Below are 15,070 nucleotides of genomic sequence, written 5' to 3' on the forward strand. Positions count from 1 at the left end.
AAGAGTGATTCAATTAAAATAAAAAAATTATCGATACCTCAATAAAATTTAAAGGCAAAGCATAGCTTTTGCTGCCAAATATAACTTTAATTGAGCACGGGTTAATTTGAAAAAGATTGATGTTATATTTATAATAAATAATATTATATATAAAAAATTAATAGCATTATCATATTGTTAATTGTGATAAATATAATGTAGAATATACTGAATAAGATCTTATATTTTTGGCAAAAAATCTTCTGTTTATTAATATTATGCAACATTTGTTATGTTGACACTATACATCATATAAGTAAAAAAATTAGTATAAATTTAAAAAAATTATGATATATGTTAACTTAACTTGTGTAAGATAGCAGTAAAATCAGAAATTAGAATAATAGAAAAATATTAGTGAACAAAGTTATTCATGACATAAACTACATACATGATCAAGTTATTTATTTTTCACACAATTTGAAGGATGCATGAGAATGTGGTGAACAGTAAAAGAAATTTAATTCTGCATTCTATATTTAAAGTAAAGTTTCTACTAAAGGTCAATGGAATACAAAATATTAATCAAATTATGAATGTAAAAAATATCATGAATATATCATTTTTGTATGTTTACACTTTTTTGAAGCTTATTATTCTTAATATCAAATCAACTCAATTCGCAATTGGATTGAATAAAAACTAAATATGATATGAATAAGTTGAATCGACATGTAATATCCAATTTTTAGACATGAGTAGTTTTGGATAGCAGGATAATATTTACTAAGTTTGCAGAAAAAGGGTCTTATGGTTCAACTGATGATCATTTTTTATTGTTTTCCAACATGATTTTGAACCACTTTCGGTGAAATGATTTATACCCAAGCGACTTTACATAAGGCAGTGACAAACCGCCTATTCGATGATAGGTCCAAGCATTAACATCCCAGACTTCCGACATGTCGATCTTGGTGGAAGGGGAGCCGAGATGCGAGTGGAAATGGTGGAAAATCTTGGTTTCTTTCAGGCATCAACGAGAAGGTGGCGGTGACAGTGCGTTAGAATAAGATCTGGTGGAAGAGATGTTGAGAAACAATGTGCTCTCAAATGGAGCCTTCTGACCTGCGCAGACAAACTCCATTGAACACATCCTATTTTATGAAAATTCTTGAAATTAACCCAACTTCTGCAAAAAGGTGGTCATACCCATGTTACACATCCATGCCAGGTTTGAAAGAATTTCGACACCGTATGCAAGGCACGACACATCCGGCCAGTTATCGGCCTTTCCACAATTTGTTCCTATTTTTTGGAAAAAAAAATTAGAATTCCAAACTTGTTAGTGTTTTTTTCAATAAATGTTTGTAAAATTTAAAAATGTTTGTATTCATAATTTTTGTTGCTCTTTTTAAAAATGTTTGTATTTTGCCATTCTGAGAAAGACACAAACATTTTTTTGAAATTATTTTGAAAAAAACATTTTTTGGAATTTTGAACAAATATTCAAAAGCGCAAATTGGTTTGGGACCTTCTATAAGGTTCAGGAATCGATTTTGTGTGTGTTTTTTATTTTCTTTTATGTTATTTTTTTCTTCCTAAAATTCGCAAAGTTCAAAAAATGATCAACATATTTAAAATTTGTTCTTTCTTTACTAATAGAAAATTTCAAATTCTCTTCACATTTTAAAAAAATTGTTCATCTCTTTAAAACATGTTCGGAATTCCAAATTTGTTCATGTTTTTCAAAAAATGTTCTGAGTGTCAAACTTTTATTCACATTTTCAAAAAAATTGCAATTTAAGAAAATGCCCGTGTTTCCAAAATATTTTGGATTTTAAAATTTTGCTCACGTTTTCAAAATTTGTCAAATCACAAAATACTTTGGAATTTGAAAAACTTTTCAAAAAAAATTCAGAATTTTTTAATGTGTTCCATTTTGTAAAAGATTGTCTGTGCTTTCAAAAAATTGTTCGATATTTGAAAAAATTCAGAGTTTCTATTTTTCCTCATGTTTTAAAAAATCTCAGAAATGAAAGACCAAAGAATGATGTGAGCTTGCCTGAGGAACGTAGGGGCTGAGAGCTAGCACTGAGCATTTACTAAAACTAGATGACCCGGTTGCGCCAATGGCGCAAGAAGCCAGTTAGAAAGAATGTTAGTAGGAGATGTAGCTGGAAATATAATGCAATGTGGATTACATTGCAGATAGTAGTACAGATAGTATAATGGCTTATATCTGGTTTACAGAAACACTTATATATAGGCAGCCTCATAGTTTATTTAGGCATCTTCCTAGTCTGATTGTGGTGTTCAGAGTGTGTGAACGTACGAATAAGCAGTGTATCATTATCCCATAATGCTTGCATAGTACACTTTCACATGCACTGCCCGTAAAAGGTAACAGATTGTCAAACACGGATCGCTGAGATAGCAAAATCATCAGAACGAAAAGACTAAGATAGCAAAATCATCATAACGAAAACACTAAGAGCAACAAAAACATGCACCGACGGCATAACTATTTGATTCACATCTTTGACACAGCCTGCCTTTGAACTGCACATCTGTGCCACTTACGATTGAAAGCAAAACAGAAAAGAAAAAAACAAAGGAATAAGCAGACAAATATTATACTCCCTCCGTCCCAAAATAAGTGTCGTTGATTTAGTAAAGTTGTACTAAATCAGCGACACTTATTTTGGGATGACGGGAGTATAAACCAGCTAATGGGTTCTTAAACCAAGCCGGCCAACAATGATATATCTTGTGATCAAGATATTCAGTTCAGTTAGTACTTACCAATGCGCAGATCACTAAGTGTATCTATACATTCACATACACAAGCTTCAAAGGTAATGTGTTATGAGTGTGTGACCACCATGATTTTTAAGGCAGTAAGGCGACCTAAGGTGAGCACCAACCGCTCTGACGCCTAAGCGCCTATAGACGTCTAAGCTCCTAATCTCCTAAAGCGGACATAATTGCAAGGCGCTGTTAGCACGCCTTGCCGCCACCTTATAAACACTTAGTTATTTGGATGAGAGAGAATGGTATATTAGAAAAATGCATGCAACAATTAGAAGATAATGAAAAGCTCAAAAATTAGATATAGCAAATTCATCGGAATCACATGGACACGTTGGAGGCAGGTATGTGTCAAGTATATAGAGAAATAAGAACAGAGAGGTCAAACTCTGCAGCTACTGTTCTAAAGCACGCTAAGCCAAACTCTGTAACTATGGTTCCAATGCACGCTACGCTAAGACAAACTCTGTAGATACAATAGGTAATGAACAGTTTGGGTCCAAGTAAACAAGTAATGCAAAAGGTAACCTTTTTTACTTCTAAGGAAATATTAACAATCTGATTCTACAAAAGATCTAAACATGCCTACATACAGGAGGCGGCTACTGAGCCACAAAATTCAGCTAGGTTAATCAAGATGTTTCTACTACTGAAAACAAATGACTTTCTACATGAACAAACAAGCACAGTGAGTGTCTGTCATCGCTGCAATTTGTATATGAAGGAAACAACTCACCTCACCAATAAGAAATCATGTCTTCCTTTCCTCCTTAAAATTCTGCGAGCTGCAACCTACGCCTTGGCTGTCACAGGAGTAGCAGCAGTAGAACCGCCACCTAAAAGACTTTCTTCAAAGCATTTCAAAGTGCTTCATACAACTCATCATTGGGTAGCAACACTGGACTGGTGTATGAAACATCACCGCCAAAACATTTGTAACTAAGCCATAGTTTGGGAATCAATCAAAGTAGCCTGCTATAAAGGCTTCCCATTGTGAATGTCATTGCTAGTAAGTAAATGACTCAACCAGAAGAACTTTGAAAGCATCTGGTTCCTGCATGAAGGGATTCCAATTAATTACGATATAGATGGTGCCAAATTTGAAAACACTGATAACAATTGAACAAGCAAAGTCAAATACAAAATTAACTAATTGGTGATTTTATCATCACACAACAAGTGTTTTCTAATCAGTCCATGTGCAGCTATGTGCTCCATGCATGGTGTATACAAAAACATGGCGAGGGGGGGGGGGGGGGGGTTGCAGCAGGACGGCAGCGAGCCATGTTATTTTTCGTCCTTATGTAACACCTACCAGCATGCACTCGTTGCGTTTAGTGGAGGAATCATTTGATCATTAGACATCTACTACTTTGACTTGCTACAGAGGCCAAAAGGCAAAGATGGCGCTATATTAGTTGTACCCAGTCTGGTGTCATATGAAAAAAACTGAATTCTCAAGCTGCCCAATAGATGTGGATACTTAAGAAGTCGTTCTAGCTGAAAATCACAAAGTATATGAACCTTAAGTGAATAGCAGACAATTATTTCTGTTCTATATTCATAGAGCTAGTCAACTCAAATTACGAAAAATAACTACATATTAAACCATTAGAAATATATGCGATAAAGTTCAGCTAACTGAGTTCATAATTAAAAAGATATTAGAGTGTGTCAATGAGTGTGTTCTTATCTGTCCTTTTCTAATAGTTTTCAAACAGAGATCAAAATACTGATGTTGAAACCAACAGAGAGGAACCCGAGGGTGTTAGTGAGTCTGTTCTTGTTTGTCCTTTTTCAAACAGAGATCAAAATACTAATCCCGAAACCAACAGGGAAGAACCTTTGGGGTGACGGATAATTTTAGTATCGCATTAGTTCAATCTACAAAATCTAAACCCAAAATGAACATATGTTTGGAGTAGCATACCTCTAAACCAAATAAGAACCGGCGTCTGAACAAAGTAAAAAGTAAAAATGGTAATAATGTCCCAAAAGTGCAATCAAATATACTCAAATGAGTAAGCAGGTGGGGGAAATAGGTCTGACCATACTACTATCATTTTTTGTTAACACCAAGTCTAAACAATCTATGATGTTCTTCTACATGTGCAGAGGTAAATTCGAAATTTTGGAACAATTATTTGGTTTTATAGTTTACTGGGACTATAAACCCTTGCCTAAACAGTAGTTCATTGATTAATATGTCAATTTTGAGGTAAGGTGACCACATGGCAAGCAAGATGTCATGGAGCAAATTCGAGGAATATTCTGATCATACCATTTCAGTGGACAACCGACAAAGTAGAGTGATAAGAAGAGGATGCTTACTCGATCAAGCATCAGAGCTTCACCTAGTTTCTTTCCCTAGCATCCATCAGTTCCCCTCTCCTTCGAGGCTGAACGACCTCTTTGAGGGCTGGCAGGCTGGCAAGGCCAACAACATTAACTTTTGGTTCAATAAAAGCAACTTAAACTGATCTACCAACAAACGTGCATCCGAGCCTACATATTGAAGAACGGCTCTCAGCATCTAAACAGCACACGAGACGCAAAACTGAGCATATAGAAAGTAGTTAATCTAGCAGGCCAAATCACATCAGTATGAAAATCATAGCCAAGTGGATAATTTTATTTGCATCTTACTTTGTTTGTGCCTTTGATTTTCTCTGAACCGGAGCCCTGTTAGCAGAGGCTGTAGATAAATATAGTTGCAAACAAGGGACACTCCAAAATGGTATTACTGCACCAGGGGAAGTAACCCTCACCACACAAACAGCGAGCCGCCGCAGCTGCAAGATCCCAAGCCATAAAAAGTTAACAAACATTCTCAGTTTAGTTTACTAACACAACTAATGGGAAAGATGAACTGCAGCCAAATAAGGTGATAAAAGGTAATATTCTCAATACAAAAAGAATAGCTCCAGGATTTGTAACCAAACGTCAACAAAGAACAAATAGGTCTCATATCAAATAGATTGATTATTGCAGCAAGCATGGTCAAAATCGAGCAAGCAGCATCTAACTGAGCACAAACATCATCTCAGTTCGGTGAATGAATCTACATAGCTGGTACATAGAACTGAGTAAGGTGTGAGCTCGCCAGGTTATGTGGCATGAGTGTTGTGAGACGAGATGATGAATGACCCGCAGGAAAGGAATGAATGCCAAACAATTTTAGTTCGTATGAATGCTTATGTTCATATACACCCTTTCGTTTTAATATGTACTGATATAACTGAAGGAATTGGTTCATTCGATACGTACACTCTAAACACAGTAGTAATTGAAGGAAAAATTGGCATAATATACAACTTCCCCTGGTCAATATAGGAGTGGAACATAGTAACGACAATCAAGGTGGAGCATACCTTTATATTGGCTTTTGATTTATAGTAGATTTCATATACTGACACACCAAATCTTAGTCTGAACTCCAAAGTTGCTTACAAGTATAAATATTCTACCTACCTTATACTATCTACGAGAATGTACGTTACATGTTCAGCTGCGAAGGAAAGCCCATGGCCCGATAGCAGTCCCAATACTGGAAAAAATAAATCAAGGTTACCTAAACTGTAACCAGTATAGAAAATATAGCCACGCCTGCTATACAAAAGGAAAACTCAAGCAAATACGAAGTTATTCTTATTTATAGGGGATCCAAAGTTAAACAAAAATGAGCAATGAGGTATAACCGATTACGGCTTCGTTTGATATTGCATATTTCATCCCGGAAAGCCCATTTTAACAAGCCATTAGTGAATACGGGTATTTGTTGTTTGGTTTTCGTCGTAATAATAAAAATTCAGAAAATATAATGAAATGAGAGTGCTTCCTCACTCTACCTCCATAATCCTGCAAACATGCGGAGGCACATGTAGATGGACAAGGCTATCCAGATTCCAATGAAATCACTCTAACTGGCGAGGGTGACAATGCAAGCGATGCTGACAACAGCCACAAGTATCTGAGGATACATAATTCAATGAGAAAAGTATATTTTTCATCCTTCAACTCTTGATGAAATCTAGATTTAGTCCCTCAACTATGAAACCGGACAACATGCACCTCAAACTTTTAATACCGGACAAATTTCGTCCCTCCACACAACCGAAGCGGTTTCCAAGCTGACTTGGCATGTTTTTGACCGGTCATTGTCTAGGTGGCAGTATTTTTCTATCCTACTTGTCCTATCTCTTCTTCCCTCCTATTATCTCTCTAATGGGCATTTCATCGAGCACTTAGAGTGCACCGGCGACAAGCGCTGCTGCGGCATGCTAGGATGCCGGCGGCGATGGCGCCGAGCCAGCGCTCAAGGGGGTATGGAGCGCCTGTGTCTTTAGTTGCTGTGCCAGCTGGTGTCTGTTATTGTGCCGGCAGGAGGGAATCGTTTTGCAACTCGTTGTGAGCAGCACGGGTTGCCCGTAGCGGCATAGGCCTCCTCCACGGCTCGCCATATCAAGACGCTTCACCTCGCCGTTCTAGTAACAAAACCAAAGGAAGCGACGCGGAGGCCCTAAATCGCCGCTGCCCAAATCGTCTTCCTCGACTCCGGTGACCATCGCCGCGCCGCGAGCTCCTCGTCCGGCAACCTCTGGTTCTTCCTGTCGGCTTCCTAAGCTCCCCGTGGTCCTACTGAAGCCTCGCACGTCCTCCCCAAGAAGCCCCTCGTCCACGAGCTCAGCCAGCCGCGAGCCTATGCTCCGCCGCCCGCTGCCGTCGACGCAGCCGTCGCTCTGGTGCTTATCCGCCACGTCTGAGCACGTGTACGTGCTATAGATGAACCCATGGTCGTTTAGTCTCTCTCCCCGAGCCACCCCATGCCATCTAGCTCGCTGCCCGCATGGCGCCGCCCGTTGCCTCCACTGGACGTCGTCGCCGACGAAGCTCTGGCCATTCCGTGTGCCCGTGCTTGCTTGTCCAGCCGCACGGACAGCCCAGCTCGCTCCCAGGCATCGCGCAGTCTCTCCTCGCTGGCACCCGCATCGTCCAGATCGCCGGCGCCGGTGCAAGCTATTTTTTGTTCCGAAGCGAAGAGCGATTTACCATCTCCTTTGCCATGTTGGCGTGAACCGGTCAAAACCAGTCAAACACTACGCCAAGTAAGCAACAAAATTAGGTCGGCTGCTACAAGGGACGAAATTTGTCCGGTATTAAGAGTTTGAGGTGCAAGTTGTCCGGTTTCATAGTTGAAGGATTAAATCTAGACTTCGCCAAAAATTGAGAGATGAAAAGAATACTTTTCTCTAATTCAATGGAATGTGTCAGAAGAGAAAGCTGGAAAGCCAGAGCACAAATAAGCTGGAAAATTAGCGGACTTGCCAACGAATAAGCAGCATATGCAAAATCTGATGCTCCATAATTGACACCGTCAAAAACAAAAGCTAAAGCATTGATTGGTTGAGCGAGAGCAACAAACTGTACATAGGAAACATAACTCTGCTTAGTTCAAGAGATTGCCTTGAGGTAATCAAACAAAAGAAAAGATCGTCGTACTCTCAAGTACTAATTTTTTAGGGGTATACTTGCAAGTACTGTGAACTGCAAGAAAATCATGAGAACGTAAATATTAACATTTCAAGATTCAGAGTTGTAGTACTCTTATGATTCAGCACACTGTAACTGTACCGGTGTTGCCATGTAGATATGATGCAGTACACCATGGTCTTCTGTAAATAATCTCGAACCTGTATGGAGGCCAACTCCAAGAAGTAGGCCCAGGCGATGCCCCAAGATCAATCCGAGCTGGAAAATGAACAGTTCCTCACTAAGGTGACAAAAAATGATTTATAGAAAAAAGGGACCATACCTGCAGTACGCGGTAAGCTGTGGCCTTGGCCTTCGAATGGTCCTTACGAGCAAATGCACTTGCTGATGTTGGCAGTTATGCCTAGGTGATAGATGTATGTTGCTGAATTGGAAAGCTATACGATCCCTTTTATTCAATTATGACAGCTGAGAGGAATTTGGGATGGCCCCGCTAGAGTTTCCAAAATGAATCGAATTGAACCCTATTGTTTTTTCACTATAAATTCCATAGTATCAATACAATAACCTTTGAGAAATTGTGAGAACGGGAAGATGCAATCATTTAGATGGTGAAAATAGCCGAGAGTTGAGCAACCCCTAAAAGCACTCACAATGAATGGTACCAGCGGATACCAACCAGATAGAAACATGCTGAGAAAAGTATAGCCCGTGAAAAATATTGTTCACACACTAATAGTACATAATATGCGTGAAACACATTGCTGGAATCATATCCTTCTAAGTTATTAACAAACTTTCATGATTTTATGGTCAACGACAGAGCACCGAGAAACACCAAATATTTCAAGGTGTTGATTGCATCTTACAGGTAACTAAAGTTCCACAAAGTAAACAATATAGTACTGTCAAAATATGAAAAGATAATTGATGGGTCTCATCATGAAACAGGTTGTTGCAAAAATGAAAAAAGGGGGCGGCAGATCCTAAAAACTAAATCAACCACAAAATCTTCTCCTCATACTGCTTGGATTTTTTTCAAACACATAGCAGGCATAGATAAACAAAATCCACATAGGTGAAGATGAGAATTTATGGGGATCAAAGCAAGAGAGAGAGAGACGACTTGGTACCTGCGCGCGAGTAAAAAGGTCAGGATGGAGGTAGAGGCAGCAACGCCGCGCCGCCCCTTCGGCCACCACAGCCACGTGATGCCGCGCCGCGCTCTTCCGGCCTCCACTGCTACTTCCGCGCCACCGCACGCTCCGCTCCACCGCCACGGAATCCTCCTCCGTGGAGAGCTCCCGCAGCTGCGGCCCCTCCTCCGCGAGGCCCGCTCCTCCTCTGCGTCCCCTCGGTCGTAGCCTATCCACCGTGAGCAAGGGGGCCTGGATGGTGGTCATCGCTGCCGTCGGAAAAGCTCGCCTCCACGCCCAGACGCCTCCGATCCGGTGGGCTGGGATCCAGGTTCGGGGTCGAGCACGGGTGGATGGGGGCAGAACGGCGGCGCGGGAGAGAGAGGAGGAAAAGGAGGAGAGGTGGCGAGGACAGGGGAGCCGGCGTCGAGGGAAGAGGAGACGAGCGGGGAGAGAGAAGGGGCGGCGTGGGGGAGAGTAGGAGGCGAGCGAGGAGAGGAGAGGAGGCTGCGTTGCTTTTTTCTTTTTACCCCTCGTCGGTTAGGGTCTGATGCTTTTCTTAACGCCACGCCATTCTCTCGACCCCACGCGCGACGAGCCCCACTTGTCATCCACTCTTGAAGCAGTTATGGACGTGAAAAAAACCAACGGCCCACCACACGCCAGCAGCCAAAAGCGAGCTACAGAAAGTGGCCGAACGAGCATCGCGCATGCGGGGGCTCCAGAATGGCGGGTTGCACAACAAGGTTTATATGTTCAATGATGGATTTCAGCTAAATTAGGTTATCAGCAAGAAGATTGAGAATGATCGAATAAACAATGAGTGATGAATGAACCATGATGATTGGGGAAAAATGAACAATGAAAGACTAAAATTGGATAATGGATACTGAACAAAAATACAGAAACTAAGAATAAACTAATGACTTATAGAACTGGATGAACAAGTCTTTTCGTCCCATAATATAAGAGCGTTTTTAAACTAGTCTAGTGTAAAAAACATCCTTATATTATGGACCATAGGGAGTACAAGACTGATAATGGACTAATAAGGACATATGAATGACAGAAATTGAGCACAAATGATAAACAAAATGATACGCACGCATATGAATGACGGAAATTGAGCACAAATGATAAACAAAATGACACGCACCCACGCACACGTGACTTTTTTTTTTAGAATCACGCACACGTAATTGAACGAGTAAAAACATACTCCAGTAGATACATGCAAGAAATTAGAAAAATCTCTTGTGTCCCTGCGGAATTAGTGGGTGGTATGCTATCACATGGATTTGCTAAGAAGCACGGACGACAGACACTCAGGGCATCTCCAGCTGCGCCCCCAAGAAGGTCCCCAGGTGTGTTTTTGTCTGTCGGTGCCAAAAAATCGGCCCAGTCGCGCCCCCAAGAGCCCAGTTTTCGCCGGCTCGGGTCAAAATTGGCGCCGGCGGACCTAACCCGAACCCGGCGCGCTAGGGGTCGCTCGGGGGCGCCGAGCGAATCGTTTTTGGCGCGAAGAGCCATGGGCCCACCGCGTCAGCGACTCTACTCTCTGCTCGCACCTTCGTCGTCCTCATCGCCTCGTTTCCCGCGGCGAATCAATGCCAAAACTGCCGCGCCGGTCAGCCTCCATTGGTGCCTCACGGATGGCGCAGTGAAGGCTGGGCGACGCGTCCCTCGGCCGCCACGCAATCACGCCACGCGTAACGCGCCGGCCAAGCCTACCACGCGGCGTCTCCGCCTATAAAAGCCGACTGCAAGCGCGCCGGAGGGACTCACCCCGATCATCCACCGACGACGCGCTCATTTCTCTTCCTTTCCTCCTCTCGCCGTCACCAGTTGAGAAAGCATGGCCGAGCGTTTCCCAGGCGACGGCGCCGCGGCGAACGGATTCGGGCGCCATCATCTGCACGAGGACGAGGCTCGCCTCCTTTTCGAGGCCGAGTACCCGGTCCAGCCGGACATGCGGGTGCCCGGGGCATGGAGGATCAGCGCCGGCGGCGTGCCGGTGCCCCCGGTACCCACCGGCGCGGCGCGGCGTGTGAAGATCGCACGCATCCGCTCGTCCCTGCCGCGTGCGGCGAGGGAGGGGCCCCGATACGTCCCCGATAGCCCAATCTGGGAGCCGTATTTCCGCTGCCGGCACGGCGAGCAGCTCGAGGCCACCAACGGCGTCGTGCCCTCCGGCAGGTTCAACGCCGCCGGCCGGCGTCGGTGGTGGGGCGTGCCCGGGCGCACGTTGGAGTCCGTCCTCGAGTACATCGAGGGCGGCAACACGCCGCGCCTCGAGTACCCCGCTCCCCCGTCCTCCTCATGCCGCCGCCGGGGAAGCTCCTAGACGCCGAGGCGCATGGAGACCGGGGTGTCCTCCTCCTCGTCCGGCGGCTCTCCCTGCCTCCACCTCCGTCCCATCAAGCCGGACCCCCAGGACACGCCTGTCAACGCGCGTACCCGCAGCTCCGGCGGCTCTCCCTGCCTCCACCTCCGCCCCGTCAAGCCGGAGCCCCAGGACACGCCTGTCAGCGCGCGCACCCGCAGCTCCGGTGCCCTCGTCGAGCCCAAGGTGGAGTCCAGCCTCCCCCCCGGAGTACGAGGAGATAGCCCGGCGTGGCTTCTCCGACGAAGACGCCATGCGGTGGTCGCGCGACGACTACCTGCGCGAGGAGATGATCCGGCAGCGCCGGGCCCTGGAGGAGATCGCCGCCCGCAAACGTGGGCGCGAGGACGAGGACGGTGTCGTCTGTTAGAGTTATAATATAAGTCATGTACCCCTTTGTATTTATCCCGTTGTATAAGGGGTTTCCTACATATGTTCCACACCTGTACATGTATATATATATATCAGCCTATGGCCTCATGGGAATACAAGTTGCCTATTCCTAACATGGTATTAGAGCTAGGTTAATTTTTTCGCACGCTGCAACTCGTGCGTTCGATCCCTCCTCTCCAGATCGATCAAGAAATAAAGTATTAGGTGCGACACGCACCTATTGCTATCCATCGGCGCCTCGTATTGTTTCGCGTGTGTGCGTGAGTTCCCGGCGAGTTGCTTTAGCGATCAAGGAGCCGGCGTGATTGTTTCGTACGTGCATGTGCATGTACTAGTTCACGTCAAGAATCCATTGACCAGCTTGTTTGCCTGCTTGCTCCTTGTATACGTACGCGTGTGCATCGTACAAAGTACGTCGGAAACACCTCTCCCGATCGGCGATCGAAGCAGCAGGCCGCAGGGGGCGATCTCTCTCCTCTCCCGATCGGTGATCAAGCTGCCGCTCCCGCTCGATCTCTGAATCACATCGCAGGACTCCATCGATCGCTCGAAGGCCGCCTCAGCATCGCTCGAAGGCCGCCTCTGCGTGATCGCTCCGCAGGCCCAGCAGGGGTTCGTCCCGCAGGAAGGTTTCCCTCCCGCACTGCCACCTCCGCCTGATCGCTCGATCTCATCTCTCGCTCGCAGGCCCGACTTTGGATTCCTAAAATAAAATGTCTGCTGCATCGGGCTATGTTGCTGTCCCTCGCTGCCCGGTGATCTTTGATGGTACTAACTACACCGAGTTTACTGGCTTCATGCGCATTCACATGCGTGGCATCCGTCTTTGGGGTGTTCTTTCTGGCGAGGTCTGCTGTCCGCCACGTCCAGTTCCTCCGGTGGCCCCTACTCCGCCAACTCCATCGGTTCTTCCTCCGGATGCTAATCAGGCCGCCAAGGATGCGGCTAAGGTTGCTGATGAGGCTGCTGATCGTGCTTATGATGAGAGGGTTTTGGCTTATGAGGAGGCTCTTCAGACGTATCATTGTGCTCTGTCTGTTTACACCCAGTGGCTTGATGATGATGCTCGTGCTGCAGCTGTTCTCACTGCTAGTGTTCTGCCTCAGTTTGCTTCTGAATTTCTGGGTCTTTCTACTGTCTTTGAGATGTGGACCCGTCTTCGTGAGCGCTATCAGCCCTCTGGTGATGCCTTATACCTCTCTGTGATCCGTCAGGAGCATGCTCTTCAGCAGGGTGACTCTACTGTTGATGACTTCTATGCACAGAGTTCTGCTATCTGGCGCCAGCTTGATTCTCTCCGTAGTGCTGGGTGTCGTACCTGCCCCTGTTGCCAGGTTGTCTAGGCCAATTTGGAGTTTCATCGCGTCTATGAGTTCCTGTCTCGGCTCCGTAAGGAGTTTGAGCCCCGGCGTGCTCAGTTGTTTGCTCGTGGCCGTATTTCTCTCATGGAGGCGCTTTCTGAGATTCGTGCTGAGGAGACTCGCTTACGTGGTGCTGGTTTGCTGGAGGTTCCCTCTGTGCTCGCTACTCGTGCTCCTACGCCACCTGCTCCACCGACCCCTTCTCGCTCGAGTGCTCCGCCGCTCTTGCCCACTCCTTCTGGAGGCTCAGGTCGCCCCCGTCCACATTGCGCCTATTGCAACAATGATGGTCATCTTGAGTCTCAGTGCTACACGAAGAAGAAACACCTGCGCAAGGCTCGATCATCATCTTCAGGGACTTCGTCATCTACCTCGACAGCTTCAGCCATTGCTTTGACTGAGCAGGATATTCTGAGACTTAAGCGTCTGCTCGCCGCTTCAGGCTCTTCCTCGACGGGTACTGCCGGTTCTGTGACTGATGCTTCCCGCACTGAGCAATCACCCTCTACACAGTCAGGTACATCCCCATGGGTTCTGGACTCTGGAGCTTCTTTTCATATGTCTTCTCATTCTTCCACTTTGTCCTCTCTTCGATCACTGGATTCTCCTATTCATGTCTTCACTGCTGATGGTACTCCACTTTCTGTTGCTAGTAGAGGCAATCTTACTACTCCTTCTTATTCTGTTCCTGATGTTGCTCATGTTCCTCGACTTACCATGAATTTGTTTTCTGCTGGTCAACTTACGGATTCTGGTTGTCGCGTCATCCTTGACGTTGACTCTTGTTCTGTCCAAGACCGTCACACGCACACTCTGGTTGGGGCTGGCCCTCGCCGCCATGATTCTCAGGGTCTTTGGGAGTTGGACTGGCTTCATGTTCCTTCTGCTGCCACCACCATCGCCAGTTCTTCCGCTTCTGTCGCCTCCGTCACTGGTTCCTTCCAGCAGTGGCATCATCGACTTGGTCATCTGTGTGGTTCTCGGTTGTCTTCTTTAGTTCGTCGAGGTCTTCTGGGGTCTGTCTCAGGAGATGTCTCTTTAGAGTGTCAGGGTTGTCGTCTTGGCAAGCAGATTCAGTTACCATATTCACATAGTGAGTCAGTGTCTAAGCGTCCTTTCAATTTAGTCCATTCTGATGTATGGGGTCCGGCCCCTTTTGCTTCGAAAGGTGGTCATAAATACTATATTATTTTCATAGATGATTTCTCTCGTTACACATGGCTTTATTTCATGACTTCTCGTTCTGAGGTGTTGTCTATTTATAAGCGTTTTGCTGCCATGGTTCATACTCAGTTCTCTTCACCCATTCGTATTTTTCGTGCTGACTCCGCTGGCGAGTATATCTCTAAGATGTTGCGTGGTGTTCTTGCTGAGCACGGGACTCTCTCTCAATTCTCTTGTCCTGGTGCTCATGCTCAGAATGGTGTGGCTGAGCGAAAGCATCGACATCTTCTTGAGACGGCTCGTGCATTGATGATTGCTGCCTCTCTCCCGCCTCATTTTTGGGCTGAGGCCGTCTC

The 15,070-nt window shown here is 45.2% G+C and overlaps 1 long non-coding RNA gene and 1 pseudogene across 10 annotated transcripts; one reads left to right on the plus strand and one right to left on the minus strand.

Annotated features, from left to right (window-relative positions):
- Nucleotides 1-333: 333 nt before the first annotated feature.
- LOC125520984 (uncharacterized) lies at nucleotides 334-10,002 on the minus strand. 10 transcript variants are annotated; one of them, XR_015610336.1, is made up of 8 exons: nucleotides 8,600-10,002; nucleotides 8,113-8,535; nucleotides 6,636-6,757; nucleotides 6,259-6,334; nucleotides 5,434-5,579; nucleotides 5,119-5,214; nucleotides 1,189-3,841; nucleotides 334-1,104 (listed from the first exon to the last, which is right to left on the minus strand). It is a non-coding gene; the product is annotated as an uncharacterized LOC125520984 (long non-coding RNA). The 10 variants fall into 10 exon arrangements; XR_015610337.1 differs by having other exon boundaries at nucleotides 346-1,104; nucleotides 6,636-8,208; nucleotides 8,419-8,535; XR_015610334.1 differs by having other exon boundaries at nucleotides 346-1,104; nucleotides 6,636-8,331; nucleotides 8,419-8,535.
- Nucleotides 10,003-12,923: 2,921 nt separating this feature from the next.
- LOC125523588 (uncharacterized) lies at nucleotides 12,924-14,334 on the plus strand (annotated as a pseudogene).
- Nucleotides 14,335-15,070: the final 736 nt, after the last annotated feature.

Source organism: Triticum urartu, chromosome 7A (genome assembly GCF_056163025.1).
Source record: "Triticum urartu cultivar PI428250 chromosome 7A, HENAU_Tu73, whole genome shotgun sequence".
Lineage (NCBI taxonomy): Eukaryota > Viridiplantae > Streptophyta > Magnoliopsida > Poales > Poaceae > Triticum > Triticum urartu.